Source organism: Passer domesticus, chromosome 6 (assembly GCF_036417665.1).
Source record: "Passer domesticus isolate bPasDom1 chromosome 6, bPasDom1.hap1, whole genome shotgun sequence".
Lineage (NCBI taxonomy): Eukaryota > Metazoa > Chordata > Aves > Passeriformes > Passeridae > Passer > Passer domesticus.
The window spans coordinates 34,937,961-34,954,798 of NC_087479.1; the positions used below are offsets into that span (position 1 = coordinate 34,937,961).

Below are 16,838 nucleotides of genomic sequence, written 5' to 3' on the forward strand. Positions count from 1 at the left end.
TTCATGACAAGCTTGCTGATGAACTAAAATGGACAGGAAGCAGGCAGAAGTGCAACATTCCAGTTGTTGCTGGCCAGTTTTTGTGTCAGATGTACTTCCTTTGTTGCTCTAAAATGGTGCAAGGAAATATATTGATTTTTGAAATTATTTTTTTTTTACTTCTTTAGATATCAGTTCATCACCTGAATTTTTCTTCATATTATTGCACTGCTCTGAGGGACATCTGGCATCTGTTTATTTGTGTGCTGAGAGCTTGCTTCAGTGAACTGCTGATGGAAGAGTTCAGCATTTCTCTGCTCATCAGAGCTGGTTTATTTGTTTAATCAGCAACTCTGTGCTCTTGGTTGTCTGTGCCCTGTGAAGCTGGGACTGTGCTTCCACATCAGTATTAGAGAAGGATTACGTTGCAATTCAGCTGGATCTTTCCATTCAACATGCAGCTATGCCTACTTTTTCATTTGTGTTAGGCCAGACCGTCACATTGCAACAAAGCTACATCAGCTTATGCTGGGTGAGGGGTCCTGCAAATGCTTCAAAGTACTGCCAAAATAATCCCCTGATAGATTAACTGCCCACAGCTGTCAGTGATCAATGCAGTCACTCTCAGGTGAGTCTGTGGAGAGAAAGAGGGGGAAGCCACTGACCACACCATTGCTTGGAGGAGTAACACGTGTGCTTCTTCCTTTGCCTATTGCCGTCTTTGGGGTAAGCACTCATCCCTGGAAACTTATTTTTGTAATGGCAGAAAATTGGATAGAGAGTGCAAAAATATTTACTGCCTACCCTGCATTGCTTACTTGCTGTATTTTTTGGAAGTTACAGAAGGAGGTGATGGTTAACAGTGTTAAGACAGGATGAAGAAAGAGGTCTATTACTACCAGTGAGGGTGCATTTTTAATGGATCTTGTAGCAGACATATTAAAATGGATACATTAATAAAAGGCAGTACCTGCTGTTTTGTCTTTGTAGGAGGAACAGGAAGAAAATTACCTTCAAGAAATGGTTGAATGTAGAATTTTTAAAGGTCTAGAGAGGTTATGTCAGACAGGACTGGTAATGCCATGCAACCATAATGGATGCACTCTTCTAAATGAAAATAATTTGGAGTGGCAAATGTAGAAAGGGTGGCAGAATAAGTATAAATAAGACAAAGAAGGCTGAGGTCCATGTGGAATCAATTGTTGCTATGGATGTCAGGGACAGCAGGAAATATATGTCAATAACAAAAGGAGAATTAAGGATAACACGAGCCTGTTGGCAAATGAAGGATGGGCCCTGATAACAGAAGCACTGAATGCCTTTTTTTGCATTGGTCTTTACTGACAAGACCAGCCATCAGGAAACCCTGACCTGGGAGCCCAGGGTAAAGGAGTGTTGGAAGACTTTTCCTTGGCTAAAGAGGATTGGACTAGAGGACATCCACAAGTCCGTGAGCCCAGGCAGGATGCCTCCATGAGTGCTGAGAGAGCTGGCAGATACCGTACCGGGCTACTCACCATCATCTTTGTGGCAACGAGGAGAGGTACCTAAAAGATTGGAATGTGAATGTGACCTCAGCCTTCAAAAATGGCAAGAAGGAGAACCTAAGGAGCTACTGGCCATTCAGCTTCACCCGAGCTCCTGGAAAAGGAAGGAGTACCTCATTCTGGAGGCCTGCTGGAAAGCATCTCTGTAGAGAAGGAGCTGGGAGCCCTGGTGGACAACAAGCTGTCCATGAGCCAGCAGTGCCCTTGTGAACAAGAAGGACAATAAGGTCCTGTGCTACATTAAGAAGGGCACTGCCAGCAGGTCAAGAGAGGTGATCCTGCCTCTCTGCTCAGCCCTGGTGAGGCCACAACTAGAGTGCTATGTCCAGTTCTGGGCTCCTCAGGACAAGACAGACATGGAGCTCCTGGAGTGGGTCCACCAAAGGGCTACGAAGATGGAGAGCGGATTGAAACGTCTCTCTTACAAGCAAAGACTGAGGGAGCTGGGCCTGTTCAGCCTCAAGAAGAGACCACTGAGAGGGGGACCTCATTAATGTATTTAAGTATCTTAAGGGAGAGTACCAAGAGGATGAAGCCAGGCTGTTCTCTGCCAAAGCAATAGAACAAGAGGCAATGGGCAGAAACTGATGCACGGTAAATTCCGGCAGAACAAAAGGAAAAAAATACGTTTTTACTCTGTGGCTGAGTGTGCACTGTAGCAGTTGTCAGAGAGGTTGTGGAATCTTGCTCACTGCAGATATTTAAGAACCACCTGGATGCAATTCCATGCCATGTGCTCTAGGATGACCCCACTTGAGCATTAAGGTTGGACCAAATGATCCCTTGCAACCTGACCCATTCTGTGACTCTGAAATTATTCATGCACCATTAATAATTCTTGCATAGATATGTGATGTCTGATCATTTTACTGTCCAATATTTTACTGATTCATTTTGTTCCTAATTGATGCTTTCTATTGTCCTAGAGGAAGGCTAGGGGACATGGCATAAGTAACAGCCTGATCCACTGGGTTTTCTGTATTCATGAGCCTCCAATTCCATGAAGAGGAACTGGAAATCCTTTTCACCAGGGGTTAATGTATGAGGCTCAGAGTGGATGAAGTTTGTGTGCTCTTTTTAATAAATGCTGCTTTTCTTTGCATAGACACTCAAGCTGCCTGAATTGGAGCACTGCCTGAAGGGACAGGTATTATGAAAAGAGCTGCCAAAGCCTCTGTGTGTAAGTGGAAAGCCACTGATTATCACAAGAGGATCTAAATTGAAAGGTGACATTCAAAAGACCATTAAGATAAAAGCCAGGATAGATTTCCTTCCAACCTCACTTAATAGAAACTTTAGTTTAAAATCCCCTTTCCTGAGAGAATGTGTGATTTCATATACACAGCTTATTCCTTAATTGGGTACAGTCAGCTGCTTTAGAAAGAGATTGCTTAGCCAGGAGAGGTAGTGAGATTAATTGCATAGGTAATAAGAATGCCAATATATATGACAAATATGTATTTCTAATCTTTCAGCCATGAAAGCCAAGTGGAAAACACAGTACCAGCTACTTCCAGATCATTTTCCGGAATAGCAAGCACAGATATGGTATGGACAAAATTGTCTCTAGTGCATAAACCAGGTTTCCTCATGCATGGTTTTGTGGAACTTCAGGAAATTGAAACGAACGGTGTATATGGTGAATTTTGTTGCTCTGTTTGCTTGTCCTCTGAACTCCCTTCAAACTGTTGCCTACAGTGTGCTCTCCAAGGCTCTACGTAGCCTAGTTTTGAACAAAGCATGAAACTGGGATCTGTCCTTTCTGCCTAAAAACTGTCCCATTATTTCACAGTTCCCTCTTAGTCAGAGCTTGTAGCTGAGAAATGTTTCAGTACTGTCCCATTTTTCCTGTTACAACTGTGTGACTTTTCCCAGAAGAATACATAGGAGTGTGTGTGTGTGTGACTGGTTCTCCCATCTGAGCATTAACCAGATTGCAATGTGAGCTGAGACTTGGAAGTGTGGATTGAAGAAAAAGTGATGACAATCACTGTTGGTAGTTACCATTTGTCAAGCATAAAATATACTTCCATTTTGCCAGTCTTTTCCCTGTAAAGCCAGTGATGCTGTCAGCCTGGCTGGTCCCTGGGGCCTGCTGCTGATCAAAAGCTGCTGCTTTATCCTGCACCTTTGGGATGACTCTGACCAAGATCTCCAGACCCAGACCAGTATCTAAACCATGCTCCTCCTGTGATAACAGTCATTGCAGCAGCACAAATCCAACTTCCCGTGTCTTTTTTATCCCATCATGTCCTACCCATGTGCAAGTCCCAGTATTAGCAGAAACAGGCAGCAAATGGACTGCCTGATTTGCTGAAGTCAGATCTCTAAGTATCACTTGGCTGTATGATGGTGTGCTGCTGCTGCACAGCTGGGCCTTGAAGTTCTCAGCTATTGTTGAAGGAAGTGCATGAAATGAGTAGGTCACTTTGGTTATGTGCCAGTTCAAAAGCCTGCTGTCTTCAGGAGTTATGGCAGACTTTTTCAACAACTTCCTTATTTGCAGAGGGTTGTCTTTGTCTTGTAATGCAAGATCAGGGATCCACCAAACCTGCAACAGGTACAGAGCCAGACCCACAATGTATCACATCATGCCTTCCATCGGATCCTGCTGTGAGTGGTAGCAGCAAGCTGCCCTCGACCCTGCCTCCCACCCAACTTCTTAGCTCACCACCATGTTAAGGCTGCCTGAAACTCAGCACCTGGCTGAGAAGCTTTGCAAAAGAGCTGTTTTAGCCTTCAGAAGTTTAAATACTTACATTAAATTCTCACTATAGTAGGCTTTGATTTTGCTGACCACACTTCATCGAAGTCCTTGCTTCTGTGTGTGATTAATATTTAGCCCAGATGGAAGAAGTTTGTCTTAGGAGGGATTTGAGCAAGAAGCAAAAGATGAAGCAAACTTGGCAAACAGTCCCATCCACTGTCATATTATCAGGGTTGCTCTGGGGAAGGTAGGGGTGGTGACTTTGGGTTTTGCAGGAAATCAGTGATAGAACTCATCACAGCCCAGCCCTGACTTCTATTCCTACAAGAGTATAGCTTTTTTTTTCATCATCTCTTGTAACAAATTGCCTCATTTAGTCTGGCTCCAGAAAATAAATACTGATGACACATCTCTTTTACAAGGCAAAGTAGAAAAGTACTTTTAAATTTCTCTCACACATTTTTTCAGAATTTTGTTTTGTGTTTGATATTTCCGGATTTAGCATAGAGTTCAAAAGCAGTCTTAGTCCTCATGTTTTTTCCTGTTCTTCATAGATCTGTTTGGCAAACAGTCCTAAAATTGCCAGAGCTGGTAGTAGATACAGGCACAGCTCGCTGCTACCTGCTATTCTGTGAAGACTTTTAGTTTCCTGCTTGGAAATAATCATGCTAACAGCCAGCTCCAGGGAGCTGAGGATGAAAATAGCTTGAGTCTGCCTTCCTCCTGCTAGACCAGAACTGTTATCTCTCATTCACTTACTATTGCTTTGTCCAACTTAATTTTAAATGTACCAAGCAGTAGAGCTTCTGTAACATTACTTTTGAGAGACAATTTTGTATACCTCACCACAAATAAGTCCTTCCTCAAACTCTACATTTTCCCTTCCTATCTTTACCCCTGAATGCTAATTTAATCCTGGTGTATTTTGCTGATTGTGTCCTTGCTCTTCATAATATGTAAACCCTCTCAGGTCTTTCCTGTCATCACTTGACTGTGCTACAAGCATTAACCCCTTGAGCCTTAGTCTTCCGTTTGTAAGCAATTCAAGTTTTGTCAACAGCTTAGGAGACAACACCACAAATCTTCAATCCTGCCTCATAGGAAAGGAAATTATTCTTTGAACCACCCCAGTAAAAAAAAAAAAAAGAGAAAAACGTCAGCACAAACAGAAATTTTCTTCCTTTGGAGAAGTAACATAGGTAAGCAATGTTAGTTTTGATGAGAAATTGCAAAATAAAGCTGCTTTGTTTTTAGCAGTCCACCTTGACCTTTTTTGCAGTCATTCATTGCATTGTGTTTTGTTTGTTCCTCTACTTCCACTAACTTCCAGCTACATTAGCTAATGAAAGGGTGCTTAGCCAGGCAGATCATTAAATGCTTGCAGCATCCAAAAGTAAGAAGGTTAATAGTCCAAATGCTCTAGTGTTTGAAGATGCTTATAGCATAAAAGCTTTCTTTTGCATTTTTATTGCTTTAGAAGCCACAGTAGATGATTGGAAAATACTTTGAGGACACACGTTTGGCATGTGTTGAAAGACACATCTCTGCAGTGGTGCATGTGCTGTGTTTCTTGGGGCAGGGGTGAAGGACTCCAGGGGTCTCAGGATCCAGGAGTTCCCATTAAACACTCACTGCAGTAGCTGGTTGGGAGAGGAGGTCTTTGCCTATGAATCTGCTTATTCAAACAGAATCCTCTGAATTGCTGTAGGGGAAGAACAGAGTACTTGGGGGTATTTAAAAGGTCATCTTCCATGACCGACTGTGGTACATCACCAGTCGCTGTCTGTATGCCTGCAGATTCCTTTTGTCACTGATTGTTCACCCTTACCCTGTTCTGAATCTGAGTATTTTGTTATCGGCTCTTCTCTGTCAATAAAACACCTTCCCTTCTGCAACCCTCTCAGTCTTTCTATTGCTTCCAGCTGGGATACCCATATTCTTGACAAACCCTGACCTTGCATGGTACAGAGATACCTGCTTCAGGAAAATCTGCTAATGTGGATGCTGGCACATGGAATAGGTTACAAAGGTCAGGGATGAAACACAATTGTGTTGATCAGGAATCTGCAAGGTGAGGGAAGCAGAGCACAAGCAAATACCTCTCACCTTGTGGGGTGTGCAGCTGTCACTTCAATGTGCATGTACTCATGGCCAGCCACCCCTGGGCTAGCACCCGTGTGTTTTGATAATGCACTGTTTATATAGCCTAAGTCATCCATTATTCCTGTCTGTTCTGGGATTTCTTTACATCTAGAGAGGTTTTTGAATTGGGCTACTCCCTGAATAACAGATATTTTTTAAAAACAGAGAAAAAAAGCCCAAAATCTTCAGCAAGGCTGAATAATTAATATTTTGCACATTTTTACAGACAATCCAAAGCTTTTTCGTAAGTTCTTGGACTGATGTTTTTTCCTACCTCAAGCACTTAAAGAAAACAATGCATGACTTCTTCATCATCAGATGGATATGCTAGAAAACCGTCCAGGAAAATCTGTAGCCTAGTCTTTATCCCACAAGGTAGGTCCTCTGGATGCTGCCCATTTGCCTGAATTGAGCTCCACAGTAGTTGCCAGGGCTGGGAAGAAATCAGATATTCCTGCAGGACTCTGGCAAGGGGAGTACTGGGGCTGGGAGCTTGCAATCACAACCATCTGATCACAGGAATGGAGCAGAAGACAACCTGTGACACACCTGTGATCCATCAGAAGGCAGCATGAAGTTGGAGACTGAAATTGCTTCTAATGATTGCTTCTGCAGGGGCTGGGCGTGAACTGAACCGTTTCGGACTTTGGTCTTCAGACTTCCCAGCAGCAAAAGCTTGCCTAAAAGGCAGTTTCCTCTGAATAGAGGATAAGCAGTCTAGCAAATGTACATATGCCTCAGCAAAATGAATTTTAAATTAATCTACCATGTAGAATTGCAAGTGAAGTAGATTCAAGGAGCATGTGATAAGGTGGAATATATTTGGGTCTCAGTAAAGCATTTAAAAAGAGTTCATCAAAGATGATTCAAATTGCCTTGGTTCTGACATAGACTTAGCCATTTTTAAAACTGCCCAAGATTCTGGCAAGATAGGATAGCTGGCAACAAGGTGTCAGTGCAGAACACAAGGGAATCAGGGAGCGATGATGAGATATGCAATGTTAAATAGTCTGAAATCTGCATTCAGAAAAGTCCCCATGCAGGAACCAAATGAGGGTATGGGCATTACCTGGAAGCTGTTCCTGGAGAGTACTGGACAGCAAGGAGCTGTAGGTTCAGGGAAAGGAAAGATGATAACAAACAATATGATGGTGAAATGTGTGGGAAGTGCAAAATGATCATAAAATATGTCAACTTACTGGGCCAAGCCTGGGGGAAGAAACCCCAAGAGAGTTTTAATCATGGCAACAGTAAATGATACATAAAGCTGCAGTGCAGCAGGCTCACTATGATATTATTTTTACTAATTTCCATGGTATCTGAGCACTGCAGAGATAATCTAAAGAGACACTTTCTGAAGAAACTCTTCTCCCTGCTAGGATACCTTAGGAATTTTATTTACCAGCTTTTATATTTTGCAGTGTTGGGATGGGGTATATTGAGAAGAGAGGCTTGAATTCAGGCTTGGTTACAGTAAGATCATCCTGCTCCTGCGAGAGAAAAAAGAAGCTGTACTTGTAATATTAACTGGCGACACTCCTCTGTCCTGATCTCCTGCAGAGTTTGCCCTGATGCAGAAAGGACCACTGTCCCTGATAAATATTGCTGGTGTGAGTGCCTGTTTCTGCAGCACACTTGTGCTCAGGGGTTGGAGCCTGAATCTGATCTGCTCCCAAAGCAACAGCCCGAGGACTGCCCAAAGCGCTGGTACGGTACCTTCATAGCAGCGTGTGTGGGAGAACATGTGGGCTGCTGAATCTTCTGGCAGATGACATGATATTTTATTTCACTCTATTTCTAGAAACCCCAAACCTTCGTTCCTAAGTGGTGTGTGGTGCATTAGTGATGGTGGGAGGTGACAAATGCATGATTCAGCGGTGCCTGGGTCTTTATCCTTCAGTACAGGCCCTTCATAAACAGTGGGAAGAGCTTCTAGCTGAGGGCTGGAATAGACTATTTGGCTGTGAAGGCAGTCCTGAAGGATGCCCCTGGGAGAGGGGTATGTTCTGCTGCACATGCTCTGTCTCTGTCTTGTAAACCTGGCCTGGCTCCTAACACATCACACTCCACCTAATTTTAGGTATGTTTGAGACCTGTTTCTTACGGAACTTTCATGGGAATCTTGTGGACTACCCTCTATGTCACCCTTATGATTAAACTTGTTAGCCAATTTCAGCCAGAAAGGGGCTCCAAAAATAGTACTGGTTCTCTAAGTTTCACCAAAAAAAGTTGCGTGCAAGAGAAAAGACAAATTGTTCCCAGGATTTCCTCTGAGAGTCACCAGTGCTGCAGCACATGCCAGCTTGCATGTTGTCACCAAAGTATGTTTCTGGGGAGAGCTGTAAGGCAGAAAAAGCTGAAGGGTTAGGAGGGAAGAGTGAATTGTACTGTGATTCACTTAGAAAGCCAGTTATCCCCAGGGCACAAACCCAGAGAGAGCATGGCTGGTCACTTCCATTATTCACTGACTGCTCCCTCCTTGCTCTGGACTTGGCCCAGCCCCAGGCAGCTGGACAGTGCTGGCCGTGTAGGGTCAGGAACTGAGGTTAGGGATAGCTGAACAAACCCTGTGTTTCTGTGCAAAGAGATCTAAATGCAAGGAGGAGAAGGCATCAGCCATGTCCAGGATGTTCCCACACACTACCCTAATGTCCATGAATCATAAGTTGCTCTGCAATCACAAGGCCGAGTCCTGTCTTTTTCCCCCAGTATAATCCTATTAAAGATCACAGGGTTACAGCTCATCGTTGAAAAAGAATTTGACCCGTGCTTCCCCCCAAGCTGCCAAATGAGGGCTAGTCCGTGGTGGGGGTTGTTGCTGTGCTGAGGGGAAGGCAAATGAGGCAGGTGTTCGGGCAAGACATGGTGTTTTCTTAGTTTTTAACTGTTAATAAGCCAGGAGAGGAGAACAGCTTGAATTGATTGATTCAGTGTGCCTTGGGACTGGAAACACCCTCATTTGCAGCTGCAGGAGCTGCTCAGCACTGTTAGCAGGAAAAAATCCAGGACATAAGCTGGAGAAGTGCAGCTTCTGCATGTTTCCTTTCACATAAAAATTACTGTGGTGGGCTTACTCCATGCTCCCTTAGTCTAGCTACAGCTTAAATGCCTTATACCCCCCCCCAGCCCCCCTTCCCCCCGAGAAGAGGATGAACTGGAGCTGAAACATGAACATTTAGTGGCACAGCAATAAAATTACACTCTGAGGTGTGATGGCCCTTCACAGGCACAGGTTCCTCTCAGAAGCAGCACAGTCTGCAAACTAAGATCCCAGCAGAGGGAGTTTTTGTCAGAGAGAACTGTGCAAATTACAGCACATCAGTCCAAGAACATTAGAGGTCAGATAATACTGAGGGGCATTTTACCCCCAAGGGTCCTCAAGCTTCCAGCCTCACAGTCAGATGCCTGCAAGGGTGTCATGCTTCATGGACACTGCCATCTGTGGAGCAGGAAAAAAAGAGAGGAATCTGCCAAATGATTTGCAACCACAATAATCTAGAGATGATAAATGATGAGCAATAGCAGTGTCATCAGCTCTATCCAAACCCAGCATTAACTGTTCCTGCGAGTGTCAATAAAGGAAAAAAGAGAATATTTTATACTGGCCAGGGACATTCTGCTTGCTCTTCATAAACAGTGAATTTCACCTGACTTCCCTGTGTGAGGCAACTTGTGCTATTGCTAATTCACTGTCTGAAAGCCTGGCAGGCAGCATCTTAGTGGTTTGGCTGGGGTTGTGCAACAAACCTCCAAAAGGAGGGTCTTCTGAACAGGGCTGTGCCCTGGCCCTGTAGTAGCCACTGGCTCCCTCCCGGATACTCGGGAAAGCCACCAGTTCATGGCATTCTCAGGGGATTTCAAACAAGTATGAAGCCCTTTAAAACACACCTCAACCTCTTAGAGCAGCACAACTCATGGCCACTGGGAAAACAGTGCTGTCCTCATAGAAAGATGTTAGCTGAGTTAGTCCTAGTACATTTGTCTTAGGTGCATTAAAAAGTCATTGAAAATATTTTACTTTTACCCCTTTCTGTATAGCTCCCAACCCTCTGGAAATGTGCTAGTGATTTAGCTGGATTGAGAAGATCCCCCTCCAGCCTAGGCTAGGTAGGGAGCAGCAAGCATGGCAGGGAACATGTATGTTCATGTGCAGAGGGCTTCTTGAAACTTAGGGAATACTGTTTGTATTAAGCCCTTGTTCTTGGGTTTTGTCCAATGCATAAATGAAGCTACTCTTTCCAGAATTCCCCAGGAACCAAAAATAACTGGAAACATGATGGCAGACATAGTAATTTTTTGCATTCCCTTTGTGAGACACAATTCACAGACCAGGGGTAGCTGCTGCTTTGAAGTGATGGGATCTCTGCTGTTGTAGTAGAGGTCTGAGTGCACATATTCAGCTGCAGAGAGTGGTAGAGATGACAAGGACCATGCCAGTTTTAGTCAGCAGTTGTCAAGGGCTTCCTGAGTTCATATCTCCCAGGAAACACTTTATCAGGGAGTGTAAAAGCCCTGCATTCCCAGCTATCACATCTCTTTCAGAGAGGGGCTGGGGAAGTGCAGTAAATTCTGGTGGGTTCCTGAGGAGCCAGGAAACTTGTGGAGAAAATCCATGTCTGGTACTGATGCAATGCTGCTTGCCAAGCACCTTTGGAAATCTTCCTTCATGTTTGAAATTCCATGGAAAAAGGTTTGAGAGTTATTAGCAACTTAGTATTTTTCCACTGGAAAACATTTTCTTGCAAAATTTACTACTGTTTCCCCTTATGTCTGTAGGGTCTTTATTTGGTGGAAAATGCATCTTGCCCAGCATTATTTTCAACTGGAGACAAACAGCACATAGGTGTCTTCTTAACATGACCTAAGGTTGAAATCCTAGGTCACTGTGGGTACAGAAAATTCCTGTTTAGGACAGACCCTTGGACATGGCAGCATTTGCAGACAAAGCAATTGCAAGCTTTCAAACCAGTCACCAGCACAGAGGTGAGAGTTGTCCTTCTGCTTTTGTACTCAACTTGCTGTCTTACTGAATAACTTGGCTGCAGCTAAACTTGGCTCTGCTATCTGGACTTCTTTTAATAAACTTAAGTCTGTCAGAGTGCTCAGGAAAGTTTGATACGACATCACTGCTGAATCAACAGAAACCAGTGTTGAGTGGATTTGCTTGCAAATGCATTCAAGACCTCAGCTACAATGCCAAAGTTTGGAGTCATTCAAAACACCACAGATCCCTTGTGATTTATAGCCATCTAATTAGTACTTTAAAGCAGTTATGGGCAGAGAAAGCAAGGGTGACATCCCACAAGTATTACTTGCTCATGAGAATAGGAAGAAACTAGAATGAGATCACACCAATTCTGGAAGCAATTTAAAGCCCTGATGTGCCTCTAGATACCATTCTGAAAAGAGATGACCCATAGCCCCAGACTTATGGGAATATTTGTATTCATTTTGATGGAATGGGCTTCAAAGCAAGCACTCTCTTGTGCAGCCCTTCCTGCAGCACTAAACCTTGGCCAGAACCAGGACAAGTCATTCATAATTACCTGCATCAGTCTTTCTCCACTTCACTGCCACCATGTGCCAGCCTCTACTCCACCTCCAGATGATGTGGACAACACAAGGCCAGTTGTTGTTTAAGTGTTTCTAGACTGTCCACAGGGGGGAAAGTTAATCATCATCTGAAAGAGGAAGCTGTATTTTGTGGTTGAAATAGTATTTCCCAACATTGTGGTTACCAGAGTAGTCCCAGAGGGCCTACAGACCAGAGGAAAAGTGCATGGCAAGTGCAAATGGGTAGGGGAAGCTGTGTCTGATGATTGTATGCTTCTGCTGCTTGGATGATAAAAGGATCTTTCTTCTTTTTCTGCCTCTAACACATGTAGATACAGGGTTGTCACAGCAGGCTGCTGCCAAGCAGCTCCCTAGGACAGCACCGTAGGTGACTGTCTTCCAAGCTGCCTTCAGATGGGGAGTGTAGGAGAAGATACCACTGGAGAAAATATCAGCAGTGGAGGAAGAAAAAGAAACAAGTGAGGGTGGGGACAACTGAAAAATAAAGGAAAAAATGCTGGAAGGTAAAAGAAAATAGAGAGGACATTAACAGGAAACTGAACAGCTGAGGAAGGAGATGCCAGTGAACACAAGATATAAGCCAAGTAGCCAGTGGTGAGGTGCTCCAGCTGAGCACTATATATATGGAATGGAATGGCACTATAGGACTGAGGTGGATGCTTGGGAGGTGTCCCCAGCTTACATTTGGTCTCTAGGGTCTGCTGGAGCAGTACACAGAGGAGCTCCCCGAGCAAGCTATAAAAGCAGCAGAGGCAGGTCATCAGCTGGATGTCCAGTCCTGCTGTGTCCTGCACTGACACAGCTGCCACGTGTGCCAGGTCTGCTGGCAGCTCTGGCAGCAGCAGGGATCTTCTTTAGCTCAGGCTCTGACCAGGTGCCCTCATCATGTTGCCTGTCCCAGCACCAGTAACTGGCTCCAGCCTCAGAGCACCTGAACACTGCACGACTTCTTGCTCCAGTGAAGCAGAAAAGAGTTAACTCCTCCTCAGTTCTCATCCAGGAGAGAGAAGATGGAAACGTTTCATACTGTGCTATTTTTAAATCGTTCAAGAAACATATTACTAACAGAAGAACAGCATAACTGACATTTCCCAGAATCAGCTGATGAAAGTGCACAGCACAGCTCCTCTTGGGCAGTCCAGGCAAGGTAGAACAACTTAAAATAGCTTCCAAATAGAAGAAAAATGCAGGAAACCATTATAGAGCTCTGTAGGCAACACCCTGAGTCCACTTTAGTTATTAGCCATTGTACTTAAGGCAATAGAGAGAAATTAAGCAATGAGACCACTGGAAGGTTTGTTTCCCCATTGAATCCTAAAATAGCTTCAACTGATTGCTAGTGAAAGGCATCACAGTGACAGGGCCAAAGACCAGAGGCATCTACCCAGATGTTACATAAACCTCTGTAACAAGAGTCTTGTTTAAAGGAGGGGTCCCCAGGCCTTTAGGCTGTGGGATGGACATTCAGGAGTGATCTGTGGCATTGACATCTCTCCACTGTGGCCTGATCTGAGACCCACAACTGGCTTTAAATGATTTGCCAGATGACTCACATTTTCCTTATGGAAGCTGATTCAGAAACAGGGACAGGTGGGATAGCTCATAACAGCTACATATGCAAGGATAAGAAACGTCCCATGTGATCAAATAATTACTGCTACGCTGAAACAGCAGAACAATGTCTTTCTGAATGCTTTTTACTTCTGATTGCAGTTAAAATTTGCAGAGGTTAGTCCAGACTAATTTTCATGTATAATAAATTCATATGAATCTATATGAAATATAAATTGAGATATGAAAGAACTGGAGCTCTTGTGTGGTCTGCAGGAGGCAGGAGGTCAGACAAAGAGATTACTCTAGCCTTTTCTGAGTTTATAGTGTCAGAAAGAACACAGTTCCTTGTCAAAACACACCAGTGAGCAATAGTGGCAGCACTGCTGGGAGGTGTGCTGCAGTGAAAAACAGGTGTCCTAAAGAGTCTGTGAGGAAATGCTCTTCCTGTTGGAGTGAATAGTAAAATGTCGACCCAGGTAATAAATGTGGCTTCCTCACTTCCCCTTTGTTTTCATTATAGGTTACAAAAAAACCCCAAGCCTTTCTTCCTTTGTTTTAAGGAAGCAAAATGAAATGCAGTTTTTGTGCTGCAGCTGGCTGTGCTCTCATCCTGAGGAGTGAACAGACTCTAAGGTCTTCTTCCAGCTGAGGAACAAAATCCTTTGACAGTGCAGGATGCCCCAAAATGCTTTTGGTGCTACCTTCAAACCTGGCATCTGCAGCAGCCCCCAGAGCAGTGCTGTGCTTCTAATGTCCCGAGCCCAAGCTGGGCTTGCATCATCTCCGTGCTGTGCTGCTGCTGCAGGGGATGCTGGAGAGAGAATCTCCCAGCCTTGGAAGAGCTTGCAGATGAGAGCAAGCTAACAAGCCTGGGAGCAGTACAAGCATATCTAACGTGTGACTAGTTGTGCTTTCCTCACTTACATGCCATCATTTGTAAATATTTGTAGAGGTACCTAGCAGGAGACAGGCAAAAAGCACAGATATAGGGAATTTTTTCTGTCATAAAGAAGCTACCAGTGGTAGCATAGACATGCCCTTGTATAAAATACAGGCACTAGAAACTGCCTGGGGACCTGGTATGGGTTATCCTCTGAACAGCTACTTGCACAAAGTCCCAGTTATGTTTTGATTCAATCTTTTCACTGCAGGGCACCTTTTAGATACAAGGAGCTTATCTTACTGCAGAGCAAGCGCTGCAAGTTAGTTAGAGACAGTTGTTAAAAGATCACTAACATGCTTTATGCTCCAGTAGAAAGGTTGCATTCATTTCATGAAAGAGATCCAGGCCCAGTGGTTACATTTTCAGTCTGGCTGTGATGGTACTGTATGTGGAGAAAAATAGTACTCCTGCAAGAAGGTTTAAGATTTGATGCTCTCTTTTCAGGAGGCTTCTCTGTGCAAACCACAAGTTTTCTTTCATGGTGAGATTCTCTAAAGTGTCAGGAAAATTTGTACAAAAGCACTGGGTCTGTTTTCCTGTGGTCTCCTGTCCTTCTACATGGACTCTGCCAATGCAGGCCACCAGTGGCTTCCTGATTTGGTCCTACACCTTTGATCAGGTGGTGGGGTCATCCTGTTTGGAGTTCCCCTAAAGCAGGGGTTTCAGAGCTGTCCTATCCAGGGAACAGACTGGCAGGGCTCTGGCCTGAACAAACTTAGTCCTTTTCTATCTAACGTCGCCTACTAAAGGAGGTCTAAACTGCTCTGTGAACACTTCACCAGTGAGAAGAGTGGGGGGGTGGAAGGACACTGCTTGTCTCCTGGCCATATAGATGCAGAAGCTGTCTCAAAGAGGGGTTGAGGTATTTATCTGGGGCTGCAAAACAAGTAGGCAGTAGAGCTAGAAGCTGACTCTCACACTTCTCTGACCCAGTCACTAAAGCAATCTTCCTTCCTGGTAAAAAACTTCCAGGAAGGACAGCTCAGAAGGAGTGAGTGAGTGAGTGAGTGAGTGAGTGAGTGAGTGAGTGAGTGAGTGAGTGAGTGAGTGAGTGAGAAACTCTGTGTGTAGGGTAAAAATGAGCATATCCATTGTTATTCTATGTTTTGTGTGTGCAAAGGGGGAAGAGATGGTGCAATTTGCTCAGAGAGCTGTCTCCACAACTGGAAATATTTAATTAATCAAATTACTTTCCTAGTAGTACTTTAAAAGGCATTAGACCTAGCCTGAGCCCCATTTTGATATGCTCAGCGGACTGTGAGGAATTTACTGTCAGATTAAGAAAGACAAAAAAGGTAGAAGTCAAACTGGTGGCAAAATGCAGTTTTTGGCTCCTTGTCAAGGCACCCACATGCCTCATTACCTTGGTTTAAAGCCAACAGACCAGCTTAACAGGGCTGTTTATTACTTCCTCCCCTTCCATCTATACCAAAAATGGGGTTTCAGCTACAAATCCTCCCTTTGCTAAGTTGCACTTTGGTTTTATTTTTTTGGATATACACACTTTCTTAGAGCGCCTCACGGAAGCACAGTGTTTGCATACAGCTGATAAATGCCACCTGCTGAGGACGCCTCTCGGGCCATTTCAAACAATATCCTGTCTCCGTACCAGCTGCTTCTGCTGGGAGCATTATTGTACCCTGCTGCCACTCTTGGAGCCAGATGATCCTAGGGAGGAGGGGAGAGAGTGTTAATGAGATAATAAAAGTATACAGTCACTATTTTCTACTGCAGCATCAATGTGGCTTTTTCTTGACTTTGAAGCCTGTTTAGCCATTGGAACGTGTCTCTGTCAAAAAGAAATGCTGATTCCTCTTTTTATTGCAGCCCTCACAGCACTGCACCGCATGAATTGTCAGCCTTTTCTTTTCCTTTTTACCAGAAAGCATCTGTCCTGTTTTCCTTCATGTCCCATCTAGCACAGACACCCAAGCGTGGTGCTCAATTCCTTTGCACCAACCAACCTGCCATAAAGACACCCCCAGGAGATGGATATAAATGAGGGACATAAATGCCTCTGCTACAGGAGTGTCCCTTATTGCTGAGGGGATGGGACCAGATGAGAGTCTCCAGAGAAAAACATAGCTTCAGGAGAGGAATTAGCTGTAACCTGTCCTAAAATTGTCTGCCCATATTAGGTACAGTAAAAGTTCAACAGGGAAAACAAAGCACAAATGCCACAGCTGGTGCTGGAGCTGCTCAGCCATAGCCCTGCTCCCTTCCCTTTCTACACTGCAAGGGCAGTTCCACACAAGGGGTCAGAAAATGGATACAGACACACAAGTGGCCTTTATTTCCTGCTCATCACTCACTGACTGAGAGCTGGACTTGCACTCCAAACTGCCCACAGAGCCATTAGCCCTTGACCTCTGGATTTATATCCAGCTAAGTG

At 44.2% G+C, this 16,838-nt stretch overlaps 1 long non-coding RNA gene across 2 annotated transcripts in view; it reads left to right on the forward strand.

Annotated features, from left to right (window-relative positions):
* Positions 1-207: 207 nt before the first annotated feature.
* Positions 208-16,838, forward strand: part of LOC135303105 (uncharacterized) — a 61,781-nt gene continuing 45,150 nt past the window's right edge. Inside the window, exons 1-5 of one of the 2 annotated variants that reach the window (XR_010364631.1) lie at positions 208-705; positions 970-2,291; positions 2,632-2,706; positions 3,002-3,074; positions 7,936-8,082. This is a non-coding gene — a long non-coding RNA (uncharacterized LOC135303105). The remainder of the gene's footprint in view (positions 706-969; positions 2,292-2,631; positions 2,707-3,001; positions 3,075-7,935; positions 8,083-16,838) is intronic. The other variant, XR_010364632.1, reaches the window with a different exon arrangement.